This window comes from Sorex araneus, chromosome 1 (assembly GCF_027595985.1).
Source record: "Sorex araneus isolate mSorAra2 chromosome 1, mSorAra2.pri, whole genome shotgun sequence".
NCBI lineage: Eukaryota > Metazoa > Chordata > Mammalia > Eulipotyphla > Soricidae > Sorex > Sorex araneus.
The window spans coordinates 110,829,122-110,845,828 of NC_073302.1; the positions used below are offsets into that span (position 1 = coordinate 110,829,122).

Below are 16,707 nucleotides of genomic sequence, written 5' to 3' on the forward strand. Positions count from 1 at the left end.
GCTTATCTGTATTATAATTAAGAATTTTAATAAGTTATGTAAATTTATGACCTATTTGAATGTATTTGTATTGTATCTATTTGTTAAAATTATCTTCCACGATGTCTAGACTCAGCTAACATAGATATTACTTTCCTCATCCCAGTTATGAATATTTTATTGTATAATAATCAATTTTGCATATCATAGAACTTTATTAACAATGTAATCACATAATTATCCAAAAGATTACACATTATATCACGCAGAAGCATCATTTGTTAGATAAAATCAATGCAAGCAAATAATTACTTATAATTATAAATGATGTTCTAATTCCTTGACTGTATAGATAAATTCTCTGGAATATCTATGCTTGAGTATATCAATTTAGTGTATTTCAGCCAATAAACAAACACATCATCTTTAAAATCATTTGCCTTTACTCCAAAGTCCAGGAATGACAAAATATTATGTATGTATGTTTAAATTCTGATGTGAGATGATGTTTTGCATGTATATGCCTGTGCATACATTTATTCATATATCAGTTTTAATTATACTTGCTTTGCAAATTAAATCATAATATTCTCCAAGGGTTCACATATACACTCTTCTGTTCTACATGTAATTTGCAAGTTTCTTTGAGCCTTTGGTTATATTGAGTCACTCGTACTTCACATTTTTAAGAGAGTAGTAATCTTCAGTAACCTGAAAATTACTGAAGAATCCATATTTCCAATAATTTGATAAAATTTAAAGGCATTTGAAGTCATTTTTAGACATGTGTTAAAATAGTATATTTTACACACTTGATAATTATGACACAGCATAAAATTTAGCTTTCTTTTTGTGATATATGAACATATGTTTATCATCTAAGTCAGGCAATGTGAGATGACTATATTTTTTCACAAAAAGTGATTGAGAGATTATCAAGTAGGAGTTTGTTTCTATTTTGGTGACTATTATATTTTTTCTTTGTGATATTTAATCATAAAAAATTTGAAAATTACAGAATATATATTGAATGTCATTTATAATGCTTATTAATTTTACATTTTTCTGCATTTTTCATATAAATATTTCATCACAATAACTACTCAAAAGCAAAAGTCTTCATTTCTTTCTTCATGAAAGAAAATAAGGCACAGAGATATTGAGTTATTATCTAAGTTTATACATATAATATATGGGGAGTTAAAAATGTAATCTAAATAACTTTTTGGATCCTAAACTTTCTGTTACTTAACTGCTTCGTATTAAGAAATATTAAATATCAGTCATGCTAGAATCAAGTTAATCATTCCAATTCTGAAAAAGACATTTTATCTGAAATCAGAACTATATATGTATTATATTCTAATACCAATGAGTTAGGTCTGGTTTTATATATATATATATATGTTTATTTATTTATATATATAATTTCATATTAAATAGAAATTATAAAAAGACAAATCTGTAGAAGAAAATGTTTATTTTAAATATGTATTGAGTACTTGGTCAGAAAACAATTAGGAGTAAGTAATTGTAAGTATAGTTTGAGTTCTAGATTCCTTGAGGTCCTGAGGTTCTCGAACCTTTTTACTCAGTTGACAAGTACCCTCATCCACAAAATGCTCTGATTTACCACAGTTTTACAGTTATCTAAAATGATGCCATATAAACCATATTAAGCCATGTAAGTAATAAATGATAGAGCAAAATATTTAGATCTTCACTCCTTCACTTCCACCTTACTATATAGTATCTCTGTATTTAGCATTTGCAACAAATCACAAAAAATAATTCTAGACAATAATTTCAAATACATTGAGGAAAGTGTGTTTCTAAGAAAACAATTTTCTATTGGTTTAAAATTTAAGGGATATATACATACTCAGTAATGTCAATCAGATACATTTTATATGAAAATAGACCCAAGATGCTATTTTATAGAAGAAACAGAACATTTCCTTGAGAAATATCACTCACAGTGACAATGATCGTGATTTTGTCCTACAACATTTAGTCAATCTTGCTATTTTGTGTTGCTGAGTTTTAAAATTTTGGAATGACATTTACTTTTGGCAACTATTAAAGGCAGAATCTGTATGACTATTTAGAGAGCAAAATGTATTATATGTAGGATAGATCTATGAGAGGATATTTAAAAAAAATTTTTTTTTTGCTTTTTGGGTCACACCCAGCGATGCTCAGGGGTCACTTCTGGCTCTACACTCAGGAATTACCCCTGGCCTTGCTCAGTTGACCATATGGGATGCTGGGAATTGAACGCAGGCCGGTCACATGCAAGGCAAACGTCCTACCCGCTGTGCTATCACTCCAGCCCGAGAGGATATTTAAATTTAAAAGATGCAAAGCAGTAGCAGAATTCTAGGACTAGATAACTTATTCAGCAGTTCTAAAGGATCAAAAACTTAATTTTACAAATCTAATGATGAGCATCGGATTAAATAGAACATTTCTCCAAACATTCTCATCTTCTTAACTGTAGTTAATTAAATCCTTCACCTTTTTTCCCTGCTTTTGGTTAAGAATGAGGAAGACAGAATATATCTAAAGAGAACATAATATTTGAGGCATAATATGGATCAGACACTAAACTTCAAATCAGCGATCATTATACAGTTTATTGCTCCTTCTATTACAAACTGTAAATTTCAGAAGGAAACAGTGGTTTAAATGTACATATTAGTGTCTGACTATTTAAAATTTCCTCTCCTCGCTTGTGAACTGGATATAATAATACTTGTCATGAAAGTACTCTTTAATTCTTGATTTATAAGAACCGTAATTAAATTTATTATTTACTCTTAATTTTTCCATCTTTTGTTGTTGGAAAGGGTTCCACAAACTTGCAATTTTAAAACAGAAATGCATTGTCTCATAATTATGGAAGCTATGCATCTTGAATCATGATGTTAGTAGAGGCAGACTTCTTCTGGAGCTTATGGGTAAGAATTTATCCTTGCCTTTGCAGCTCCTGATGTTTATCAGTCATCCTGGTTTTTCTTATGGACTATTCTCAGCCTCTGTGATCAATGACCAACCCTGGCATACCAGTGTCCTAATATGGTGCTATTCACCTCTCATCAGAAAGTCAGTCATATTGCCCTATGACACACTCTATAGACTCCTCTAACTTGATTACATCTTCAGCTACTCTATTGTTTTCTTTGATAATGCGATTATTTTACAATGGTACCAACATTATTGTTTAAGCTAGAAGTATGGTTATACCAAGCCCACCAGCAGAATGCCAAGATTCTTCAACCATTCTCCAAAGCCTCTCATACCTCGATGAAGCTCAGTGCAAAACTAGCTTTTAAAATAAGATCAGAATCAGCTAATTGTTTTTGTCATTGTATTTTAGATAACCTAGTTATAATGGTGTTAAATTTTATGTAATTGATGGATAAAGTTACTCACTCCACCACCACAAATGTGTCCATGACCTTTCACCAATGTCTCAAAGTCATATCTAGTATGATCAGCGATTAAAGAGGTTAATAGAATAATAAACATTCTGCTGGATATAATTCAATCTTCAAAACAAGTAAGTTTTAAAACACATTTGCATATCCATAGGGGTGAGCCATACTGAATATAGAGATTTAGATTTTACATAATAAATTAAGGGTATTTATTTTTAAATAAATCAGTATTACTTTAATTATTTGGGCATGCATAAGATAATGAGGCTATTGTAATAATTTGATTTTAGATGCCTCAGTGATGGTTCAAGCTTGCAGAGGTTCTGTTCTGAAGAATAGACTGAGTTCTGCAGAAATGACAATGAACAGTAGAAGCCCCAGGATATTTTAAATTTCAAGGGAAACACCAGAGGGACTTCTGTAAGAAAGCCAATATTCTACTACTATTAGACGGTTGGGCACATTTCTTTAATGAACAGAACTATTAAATTCTGGCCTAAGGCTGCTGTAAAAGTACTAAGATTGTAATATAAGCATGAACCAAAACAGTTCAAGAATCCCAAGTATTTTAATTAAATTACAAAATATGGGTTTTCTTTATTTATCTGTAGTGTTGCAAATTTTACATGCATTCTTTTATTTTTGTTTTGATTGTTCTTAATTATAATTCCTTATTTTTTGATCATATGCTATACTATCTATTATAAAACTTACCAAAGTCTCTTTTTTACCAGTGATTATATGACGAAGTCTAGAGAAATTTCACTTTACTGAAATTCAGTCATATCTAATTTTTCATTAGAGAAAAAGAGAACCCTAATTAACCAAATCAGAAATTAAAAGGCAGACAACACAAAAGAAAAAAGAAATTCAAAAGGTCATCAGAGATTACATTGAAAGTTTGTATGCCACAAAACAAGAGAACCTAGAAGATATGGAAAAAATTCCTGGATTCCTATAATCTCCGAAGGCTGAACCAAGGAGATTTAGAATACCTAAATAGACCTAATACTATTAAGGGAATTGAAACTGTAATCAAATATCTTCCCGAAAACAAAAGCCCAGGACCAGATGGATTCACTAGTGAATTCTTCCAAGCATTTAAAAATGACCTATTGCCAGTTCTTTTCAAGATTTTCCAGGAAATTAAAGAAACAGAAACACACCCAAACAGTTTCTATCAGGCACATATATCCCTAATACCAAAAACAAACAGAGACACCACAAAAAAGAAAATTACAGGCTGAAGATTTTCAACAAAATATTAGCAAATAGAATCCAACAACTCATCAAAAAGATCATTCACCACGACCAAGTGGGATTCATCCTGGGGATGCAAGAATGGTTTAACATTAGAAAGTCAATCAACATAATTCATTATATCAGTAAAAGGAAAGATAAAAATCATATGATCATACCAATAGATGTAGAGAAAGCATTTGACAAGATCCACTACCCGTTTATGATGAAAACTCACCAAAATAGTAATTGAAGGTACTTTCCTCAATATAGTCAAAGCTATCTACCACAAGCATTATCCTCAATGGGAAAAAAAAAAACTAAGAGTCTTCTCTCTAAGATCAAAGACAAGACAAGGATGCCCACTGTCACCACTTCGATTCAATACAATAATGGAAGTATTTAGAATAATGGTTAGGCAGAAAAAGTTATTAAGAGCAACCAGATAGGAAATGAAAAAATCAAGCTTTTGCTATTTGCGGATGACATGATACTATATTTAAAGAACCCTAAATTCTCTACCAAGAAGCTTCTAGAAACAGATTTGTATAGTAAAGTTGCAGGCTATAAAATTAACCCAAGTTAAATCCAAGGCTGTAAAATAAACACAAGTCCATTGCTTTCCTATCCACAAATAATGAACGAGAAGAAAGTGATATGAGAAAAGCAATCCTGTTCACATTCATACCTCAGAAAATCAAATACCTTGGAATCAGCTTAACTAAGGAGGTAAAGGACCTGTACAATGAAAATTACAAAACTCTACTTCTACTTCAAGAAATAAAAGAGGACACAGAGAAATAGAAACATATCCCCTGCTCATGGATTGGAAGACTAAACATTGTCAGATGACTGGTTAAAGAAACTTTGTTACATCTACACAATGGAATACTATGCAACTGTTAGAAAAGATGAAGTCATAAAATTTGCATATAAGTGGATAAACAAGGAAAGTATAATGTTGAGTGAAATGAGTCAGAAAGAAAGAGACCGATATAGAAAGATTGCACTCATATGTGGAATATAAAGTAGCAGAGAGGTACGAGCTAGCAATGATGCAACTTCTGGCAGAAATTCCTCTGGATTTAGTTACTTAAATAGTAAAATACAGAAATTTAAAACCTCGCAGCCACTATTGTGGCCACAAGACCTCATATCTCTTCATTCTCAGCAATGGAAAACAAATTATCAAATGCTTCCTTTCCAGCAGGTCCAACACTGTGGGGGGAAACTCCAAACAATAATAGTGAGTTTTTTGTTTGAATGTAATCAAAGTAAAGAGAAAGTAAAGTGAAATTTATCAGCTACACAGGCAGGGTGGTGGGCTGGGGAGTGGGGGGGTGGGGGGAGGTTTACTGTGGTTCTTGGTGGTGGAATATGTGCACTGATGAAGGGATGGGTGTTCCAGCATTGTGTAACTGAGACTTAAGCCTGAAAGTTTTGTAACTTTCCACATGGTGATTCAATAAAAATAAATAAATAAATAAATAAATAAATAAATAAATAAATAAATAAATAAAGGGAGACACAGAGAAATGGAAACAAATCCCCTGCTCATGGATTGGAAAAATTAACATTGTCAAAATGGTAATAGTCCCCAAAGCACTCAGTGCAATTCTTATAAGAATACCCATGAAATTCTTCAAAGAAATTGATCAAATACACCTGAAATTCATATGAACAATAAACCCCCACAGATAGGTAAAATAATTCTTGGGAAAAAGAAGATGGAAGACATCACATTCCCGAACCTCAAACTGTACTACAAAGCAGTAATAATTAAAACTACATCGTATGAGTTGAATATCCTTACACACACCTTCAAATATATGATCATTTAATTTTTGATAAGGGAGCCAGAAAAGTGGAGTATGGGAAGTCTCTTTAACAAATGGTGCTGGTAAAACTGGACAGTTGCATGCAAAAAAAAAAAAGGGCTCATATCTATACCTAACACTTTGCACAAAAGTCATATCAAATGGATTAAAGACCTCAAATCAGACCAAAATACATAACATACATTGAAGAAAAGGTTGGCACAACCTTCCACGACATTGAAGCTAAAAGTATCTTCAAAGATGACACCCCACTGACTAAGCAAGTGGAAACAGAGATAAACTTATGGGACTATCTTAAGTTAACAAGATTCTGTATCTCAAAAGAAACAGAGACCAGAATACAAAGACAATCTATAGAACGGGAAATAATATTCACCCAATACCCAGCAGAGAAGGGTTGATATCAAGCATATATAAGGCACTGGCTGAACTCTTAAAGAAGAAAACATCCAACCCCATCAGAAAATGGGGCGATTATATGAACAGACACTTTTTCAAAGTAGAAATCCAAATGACCAAATGACACATGAAAAATGCTCCTCATCACTTATCATCAGGGACATGCATATCAAAGCAATGAGATATCATCTCACACCACAGAGACTGACACATCCAAAAGAACAAAAGTAACCGGTGTTGGCATAGATATGGAGACAAGGACACTCTCCTTCACTGCTGGTGCGAATGCCAAATGGTTAAGCTTCTTTAGAAACAATATGGACGTTTCTCAATAAAATAGAAATTGAGCTCCCATTTGACCCAGCAATACCATTTCTGAGAATATATCCAGGATGATAAAACATACAGTAGAAATGACATCTGCACTTGTACGTTTATTGCAACAGTATTTACAATATCCAGAATCTGGAAAAAAAAAACAAGTGCCTGAAAACAGGTGACTTGTTAAAGAATGTTGGTATATCTACACAATGGAATATTCTATAGGTATAGAAAAAGCTATAGCTCTCTACTCTACAGAAAAAATAAAGTAATGAAATTTGTATATAAGTGGATCAGCATAGAGAGTATCATGTTAAGTGAAATGAGTCAGAGAGAGAGACAGACATAGAAAGACTGCACTCATTTGTGGAATATAAAGTAATATAATGGGAGACTAATACTCAAGGATCGTAGAGATAAGGGCCTGGAGGATTGCTCCATGGTTTGGAAGCCGACCTCACATGCTGGGGGAAACGGTAACTGAGATAGAGAAGGGAATACCAAGTAAATGATGCTTGGATGACTTGCTCAGGATGGCAGATGTGTGCTGAAAAATAGACTATGAACCGAATATGATGGCCATTTAGTATCTGTATTGTGAACCATAACATCCAAAAGGAAAGAGAAATAAAGGGAATGTTCCTGCCACAGAGGCGGAACTATGGGGGAGGGGGGGTGACAGGAGGGATACTGGGAACACTAGTGGTGGAAAATGGGCACTGGTGGAGGGATGGGTACTCGATCATTGTATGACTGAAATGTAATCACGAAAGTTTGTAAATCTTTAACTTTAACTGTATTTCAGTGTGATTCATTATCATCATCATCATCATCATCATCATCATCCCTTTGACCATCAATTTTCTCGAGCAGTCTCAGTAACATCTCCATTCGTCCTAGCCCTGAGATTTTAGAAGCCTCTCTTTACTCATCCTTTCCAATGGTGCTGCATTGGAGGCTCTTTCAGGGTCAGCGGAATGAAACCCATCATTGTTACTGGTTTTGGCATATGAATACACCATGGGGAGTTTGCCAGGCTCTCCCATGTGGGCAAGAAACTATCGGTAGCTTCCAGGCTCTCCCAGGGGGAGAAATAGGCCATAAACCTGCCAGGGGCAGTCCTTGGGTGTGACCTCCTAACTACTGGAAGATGGGGAATCTGGGAGGAAAACCCAGTAGCTAGGAGTTCACACCCAGGGACAGGCCCCAGCACCCTATAATCACACCAAGGGCCAATCACACCATTCAGAGACTTTAAAGCCAAGTTCCTGGAAGATAGTGTCGCAGATAGTCTTTTGGCCCTGCACCTGGCTATCTTCCCTGGGGCCTAGCGGAGAGGGTGGGCTTCAGTTTCCCTCCCCGCCCCGTGCAGAGCTTCCACGGCCGAAGACGTCCGGAGCCTAGACACAGCCATGCTCAACGGTGATTCATAACAAAATTAAAAAGAAAAAAAGAAAAAAATCATAGCTGATGTCAGTAATAAAAATACACATGATAAATAGAATTTATTTTATGATCTAGAATTATTTATTTTTAAGAAATTTTAATGCTTAAATTATAAAATATATTGTTATTGATCCCAAGAACAATTGAACACCATATAAGTCATTTCATAGGAATAAGAAGTGAAAACCATGCTCTAGAAATCTAGGGTAGTTTAACATACATGTTATATATAATTTGGATATATAGAAATTTGCCCCCCATTGTTTCTCTTCACATTTACTAATATAATTTGACTTTCAAAATATTTGAGAACTTTTTTGTTTTAATTTTGGGCATCAAGCTATTCTCAGCTATGCTCAGGGCTTACTCCTGACTCTATTCAGTGATCACTCCGGGTAGTGCTTAGGGATGTAGTATGTAGTGTTAGAGATAGAATTGGTGTCAGCTGTATACAAGGCAAGTGACTTACACAAATACATTCTCTCTTATGTTGGTTCTTCCAGTGATTATGAAACATTTGAAAAAAAATCCTCTTTAGTCATTATTTTATCTGATCCCCAGTAACTGATATAGTGACACCAAGACCGCCATGAGCAATGCCTGAGCAGCACAGAACCAGGAGTAAGTCCTGAGTACAGGTGAGTGCATTCCCAAAAAAAATTCTTTGAAGAGGAAATGATCGGATAATAAATGTAGTACGTCAACTCAAACTCATTGAGTCCTCATAACTTCTGTGATCTAAATTTTTGATGATTATCCCCATTTCATAGAATAATTGCTCTCACAGTTTCATAACTTGTCCAATTCATGTGTAGTGCGAGTATACAGAATTAGGATATCCATCCATAAAGTATGTCCCACTGGCTATAACTTCTAAGCAATACAGTCTCTCGAAATATAAAACTGTATGTAGAGGTTTCATTTTTGACTGAAGCAAAAAGTAAGAGCGCTGCAAAGGGAAAAATGACCACAAAAAGAACAAAATATTAAAGTTTCTGAAACTGATGATTGGCTTGCCTATTTCAGTTTTCAAGAACTATAGTACTTTGTTTTTCAGTAGCATGGCTTGTCAGCAATATGAATAAGAATGTGGTTTGAGGTGGGAAATGGCGTAGCCCTCAGATATATCCCTTTAATACTGTGATCTAAAACTGACTAGAATGCCACATTCTTCTGTCGTTTTCCCATAAATTAAATTTCCTTACAATGATTTACTCCTAAGATTAATTTTTCTCCGTCTAAGAGAATTAAAATAATCAAAGTTAAATATAAGTCTTACATAGGCCAAAATAATAACGGTGAAAATTCCCTTTCACTTTATTATGATTATATAATTTATGAAAAATAACTACTTTTAAAACAATTTTATTTTAGGCAACATGGCTTACAGTTTTAATGGTAGGGTTTCATGCATAAACTATTGACTACTGCATCCTAAACCAAAGTTCACTTCCTTCCACCATTGCCCCAGCATGCCTCTGTCCTATTTTCATCCCTAATCTGCCACATCTACTCCTGTGGCAGCTTCCCACTAAAGCTCAGTGCTCCATTTCTCTGCCTTTGGGTATCTGTTATGTGACTACTTCACTTCTTTATATCCCAGGCATGAGATAGATCATTCTGTAATTGTCCCTCCCTTTCTCACTTCACACAGCAGGACAATCTCCAGAGCCATCTTCATAGCAGCAAATTCCATGATTTTGTCTTTTCTTATAGAAAACACTATATAACGTTTTTTTCATAGAAAACATAAGAAATACATATAAATATAAATATAAAAATGCTACGTAGTATTTTCTTACAGTATTTTCTTACAGAAAGTAGACTAAAGTAGTATTCCATTGTGTATCTGTACAATAGTGATTTTTTGTTGTTTGTTTGTTTGATTGATTTTTTTTTTGTTTGATGCTTTTTGGCAACACCTGGCAGTGCTCAGGCTTAACTCTGGGCTCTGCACTCACTGATCATTCCTAGCAGGGCTCAGGGGACCATATAGAATGCTGAGGATCAAACTCAGTCAGTGCTGTGTAAGGTAAAACCATACGTGCTCTACTATCATCCTGGACCATGTAAAATAGTTTATCCAGTCATTTGTTCTTGGACATGATTTATTTCTAGGTTTTGTATAATGTGAATATTGTGTACTGAGCAGAGGAATGTCATTTATAGTCTTCTAAATAGAATTTCTAGACTTTTGGGATAGATGCCAAAAATGGAATTTCTGAGTCAAATAGAAGCTCAACTTCTGTTTCCTTCCTTCTTTTGAGTCTCCATATTAAGGTTGAACCAGTTGCCCCATCAGTGAGTAAGGATCCCTTTTTCTTCATATCTTTCCAACACTGATTGTTTTTGTTCCTCGTGATAAAAAAATAATGGTGGGAAATGAACAAAATTTTCCTCAAAGAGGACATACAGATGTCTGAAAGACACGTTTACCAATATGCATCACTTATCATCATGGGAGTGTAAATAAAAACAACAATGAGATATTATGTCACACCAGAAATAATTTATAATGAAACCCCTATCACTATGGTTTGACTAGAGAACCCAGGTTCCTTTGGATGTTAATGTCAATAGAAACTAATAGGATGCCAAGAGATTCAAGCCAGTTTATTGGAAACATGTGTGCAAGAAAGGGAGAGTATCAGATTCTGACCTCAGCACATGGGCATGGCTAAGGTAGAAAGCACATTGGACATGGAGGAGGAGTAAGTTTTAGAGCTTTAAACAGGGAGAAGCCATCTGGCACATTAAAGAGAACATACTTTATGCTTGCCATGTCTCTCTGGACACTAGCTCTCCATTTCTGGGTGAGATTTTTATTATAAAGTAGTACTAAAATGAGGAAAAAACTCATTCAAGGGTCTCCTTTTGGCATCAGTTGTGTTAGTCTGGTAGCCTTCTGCCAAATTCTCTTTGCAAATAAACATCATTTTCATATCTGGCAAAGAGATCAAAGACTGCACTACTCAGCCTTTCATTAGCGATATTAGCAAGGGCGGAGGCTCTGGGGTGAAGCCAGGATTGAGGTCCAAACGCACTCCCTATTTTCTCCCTGTTTAGTTAAGGCAATCTAGCCTCAATATGCAAAATCTTTCTCCTGTGATTTCCAGATGAAAAAGCTGCAGAGTTAACCTTTCTCTTCTTATATTTGAATGAGAAAAATCATTATACCACAGAAGGATTTGCTTCTCTTTTTTTATTAAGTCTAGGAAACAATGCACTTTTTTTTTTTTTTTGGTCCTGATCTGCTTAACTTGGTAATTGCAGAAGCTCTACACTGACATTGGTGATAAATTGAGGGGTCTTTTAGCCAGGCCCTTATGGCTTTCAGATTCCCTAAAATCTAGTTCTGAACACATGAAATTACTTTGGTAGATATTGCCTTTCTCGTGTTTCCGGAAATATAGGTCAAGTCCTGAATCATCAAGCTCCTTGCAGGTATTTAATAGGCTCTTATTTTTCATGATAATAGAAAATCTTAGAGAATTGTTTTGTAATAGAGCAGACTATATTATTTTTAGTGCAAGTAGCCTGTGATATATTGTATTTGAATTCGTGCGGTACTGGGTCCATTTTTAAAACACTCTATTTATTATTTTAGACTTTTAAACAAAATATAAATATGCTGATAATTGTCATACTTCCCTATACCTTCAACTTGGATTTAACCTATGCACAATCCTGAACATATCTTTCCTTTCTTATCATTAATTTTGATTTATTGTTTGCTTTTGAATCTAGACTGTTCATATGGCTTTTGGTTAAAATTTTGCTGCCTAATGAAATGCATTATTTTTAATCGAAAAACAAAAAGTGCTTCTCTTTTAACTCAATTCAAGAATGCTTCAATTTATGACATAAATCTTGCCAGAACTTTTCTATTGTATGTTTGTGGTTTTTTAATTTCTGAGTGTTTGTTTTGAAATAATTATGCAGCATTTCCTGAGGAAACAGAAATGTTCCAAAGTACTCTGTTGTGTCACATTCATTCTAATACATGAACGCACATTTGCATATTTATTCTGTTTTTTCACTCCCTCTTATTCTCTTCCTTGCTCTCAGCCCTACAGGTTTTTCATAAGCACTTATTCTACATGAAAATAGTATTTATAAGTACGTACAAAACTTTCTGTTCTCTCTCAAATGAACGTTCAATCTTCTCCATAGATCATAAAACATTTTCAAGAATATATACAATCTCAGGACAAAAATAAGGTTTTTTTTTTAAAAAAAAATATTTTAGTCACTGTGAATTCTAAAACTGGTAACGGTACGGTTTCATGCATGAAAATTATCAACACCAATCCACAGCACCATCCACCATTGTCCCAAGGAAGTTTTAACAAGATTTGTGAGTATTAAAATCATATGAAGCATCATTCTTCTTGGTCACAATGCTTTGAGACAAGAAGGGAATTGAGAATAAAAAAAAAAAAAAGATCAATTTAGGGAAACTAAGCATTATCCTAACCATTAACTTTGAGTTAATGAAAAAAAAAATCAAAGGGGAAATTAAACTTATTGGAGAAGCACAAAAATATGGAAACAAGATTCTTTCTTAAGACATATAGAGAAAGTAAAATTAAGAAGAAAACCATTCATAATAATACCAGAACCACATTAGTGAATGAGAAGTCTCAGTTTAAACTTAGACATAAAATAAGTAGAGAGAGGAGTTCATGCCCAATTCAATCAGCTTAATCAATGGCTGAACGAATAGCATGACACTTAAATTATCTAGTAGAAAAAAGAGAGAGAACAAAAAGCAAATCAAGAAACAAAATTAGCAGGTCAAGAAAATGAGTAGGAATTCACTAACAGACATGTGCACATGCACACACATATAAAACAACATGAATTAATAGGAAAATTAACATGATGTAATAAAATTAAAACTTGAGTCACTCAAAGTATCAATGTAGTTGGGAAATATTTCATCAGATAATCAAGAAAACAGAGAACATCTTCCTTGATGGGAACAAAAATGAAAAAAGCAAGAATTGATACACATAGGATTAAAAGACTACTACAAAGGGAATTAGTGTAGAGGGTTACTTTTGGCGGTTGAGAGCCCATGAATTTTAGCAGAGTGTATAACTGTTATATGCACTAGTATAGTGCAAGCATAGCAATCTTTTACTACTGAAATACTATATTGTTAACCATTTTTCTAACAATACTAAATAAAATAATAACATTGGAAATAAATAGGTAACTTGAAGCATCTGAAGTATAAGAAGTAGCTTTTCATAGAGAAAATATAGTAATCTAAGAAAGTCTTAAGTAAAATACAATTTCATTCTATTAAAACTATTAAGTTACGTCTTCATCATCATCGTCATCTCATTCATCATCAATTTTCTCGAGCGGTCTCAGTAACATCTCCATTCATCCTAGCTCTGAGATTTTATTTTTTTTTTATTTTATTTTATTTTTTTTTTTTTTGAATTCTATCAATTCACTTTAATGCTATGTCGTTTAAAACATTTACACTGATAGATTCAAATCAAATTACTTTACTCATAATTCATATAATATCCTAACAGGCAAAATATATGTTTAGAACCATTATATATTTATAGATATATATGTCTGAAACTTACATAGCAAACGTACAATAAATTATGTAGTATACCAAGGTACATTTTTTTGAAGACTGAAAACAAAAAGTTCTAGTGTATGCTTAAAAGACAATGTTAATAGATATCTTCAAATAAGAAAGCTAGACTCCACTGTATTATATTTACTTATTTCAGGCTTACATTAATTTCATAGTCACATAAAATTCTGGATTTGTAAATATGACAATAATATTGAATTTTCACAATGAGAGTATGAGGCAAAAGTCAGATCAAAATGGATTAAAGACCTCAACATTAGACCACAAACCATAAGGTACATTGAAGACAAGGTCGGCGAAACCCTCCACGATATTGAAGATAAAGGTATCTTCAAAGGTGACACGGAACTAAGCAATCTAGTAAAAACAGAGATCAACAAATGGGACTACATTAAACTAAAAAGCTAGCTCTGAGATTTTAGAAGCCTCTCTTTACTTGTCCTTCTCAATGGTGCTGCACTGGAGGCTCTTTCAAGTGAGGGGAATGAGACCCAGCATTGTTACTGGTTTTGACATATGAATACACCACAGGGAGCTTGCCAGGCTCTCCCAGGTGGGCAGGAAACTCTCCATAGCTTGCCAGGTTCTTCGAGAGGGAGAACTAGGCTATAAGATGTCCAGCCTCTGGGAGCTTGGTTTTATAGTCTCCCCAAGCATGCTCGGATCAGGACTGGGCTTCTTCTGCCCAGATCCCCCATTTTCCATAGCTAGGCATTCAGAGCCAGAAGTTACATCACATATATATATATGTATAAAAATTAGAATATATATATATATATACATATATATATATATTCTAATTTTTATCACCATTCTTCATATACAAATGTAGCATAGTGTGTATTATAGTTTTTAAAGCTTGTTGAATGAATAATTTCTTCCAATAATATTGCAAGTTTATTAAAAAAGCAGATGTATGATTCAGCAATTTTGTAGTATTCAAAATATGTATTACTTTACTCATGCTCATTCATATACTCAATGTTTTATAAAGTTTCTAGATACATTCAATACCAAAATTAAATTTCAAACATGCATATTTGTTAAATAAAATTAACTTTGTGTTCATTGAATAGAGAAATTATTTTACATGTTAAATAATGGACACATTTAAGAACGAAATTTGTTGGTTTGTCACTGAAATTACTGTCACGAGACAAATAGCTAGCTTAATATCACAAATCACGAATCACGAAATCCCCGTTAATCATCGATTTCTCAAGCGGGCTCAGTAACCTCTCCATTTGTCCTTTCCCTTAGATCTTAGAAGTCTCTCTAGACTCGGCCCTCTCAACAATGTCTCCCTGGAGGCTCTTTCAGGGTCAGGGGAATAAGATCCAGCTTGTTACTGGCTTTAGCATATGAATACACCATGGGAAGCTTGCAAAACTGTCCCATGTGGGCAGGAAACTCTCAGAAGCTTGCCAGTTTCCCCCAGAGGGAGAAGTAGGCTACAAGATATCACTTCTGGGAGCTTGCTTTTAAGTCTCTGGGTGCTGACCATTGATGGAATTACACACACCTGGGCTCCTCTACCAGCACCTTCATGCCTGAGGCCTGTCCAAAGCTGTGGAGAGGGGCCTTGAGCATGGCTGTAGCTAGGTTCCGGTTGTCTCTGGCCACTAGGAGCTCTGCTCAGGGTGGGGAGGGAAGCTGGAGCCCATCCCCTTGGAGGGGTCCCAGGGAAGACAGCCAGGCATGTGGGAAAGAGACTCTCTGCCAGCTAACTTAATATAAATTATGATATATTCCTACTTTCTATTTCTAAGAGTCACATTTATTTAGATGTGTTCAATGTATTTAACAAAATTGTGGCATATTCAATATACCAAAACCAATAACAACAAGTCTCACAATGGAGATATTACTGGTGCCTGCTAGAGCAAATCAATAAACAATGGGACAACAGTGCTACAGTGCTACAATGATATACATGTGGCCCCACTTTTGACAAGTTTTCACATATAATTTTTCAACTTATGGAGAAACAACACATTTTCAGGTCAGAAACTTACTTTGAACTTTGATCTTTCCCCAAGCTAGTTATACATTTTGATATCTTCTCTTGATACCAGACAATTATGGCAGACCGTCATGAGTGTAAACAACTGATATTCAACAGATGAATCTTCACTTTCTGTAAATTTCAATAAATCACATGAAATCATCAAAAATGTATTATAGGGGATACAGGGCCAGCCCCAGACGGGGCCGGTGGCTCGGCTCCGGCCGGCCGGGTTTTCGGCCCTGGTGCCCATGCCTCTGCAGAGCCGGTGGATGTGGAACGAGCGGGAACCAGAGACAGCTTTAGGAATTGGGGTTCCAGCAAGTGCTTGCACCCATGTATGGAGACTGTGAACTAACTTTGGCTACATGCTGTTCCAGGAAGGGAAATGATTCATTTTCAAACTTAAATCTT

The 16,707-nt window shown here is 34.5% G+C and overlaps 1 protein-coding gene across 2 annotated transcripts in view; it reads right to left on the reverse strand.

Moving 5' to 3' along the window:
- Nucleotides 1-16,707, reverse strand: part of CDH18 (cadherin 18) — a 993,503-nt gene that overhangs the window by 681,986 nt on the left and 294,810 nt on the right. The window contains exon 1 of one of the 2 annotated variants that reach the window (XM_055131061.1): nt 16,304-16,361. The exons of the other annotated variant lie outside the window; for it this stretch is intronic. The gene's annotated coding sequence lies outside the window, so the exon portion shown is untranslated. Of the gene's footprint in view, nt 1-16,303; nt 16,362-16,707 lie in introns of those variants that run through there. 2 annotated transcript variants of the gene reach the window in all.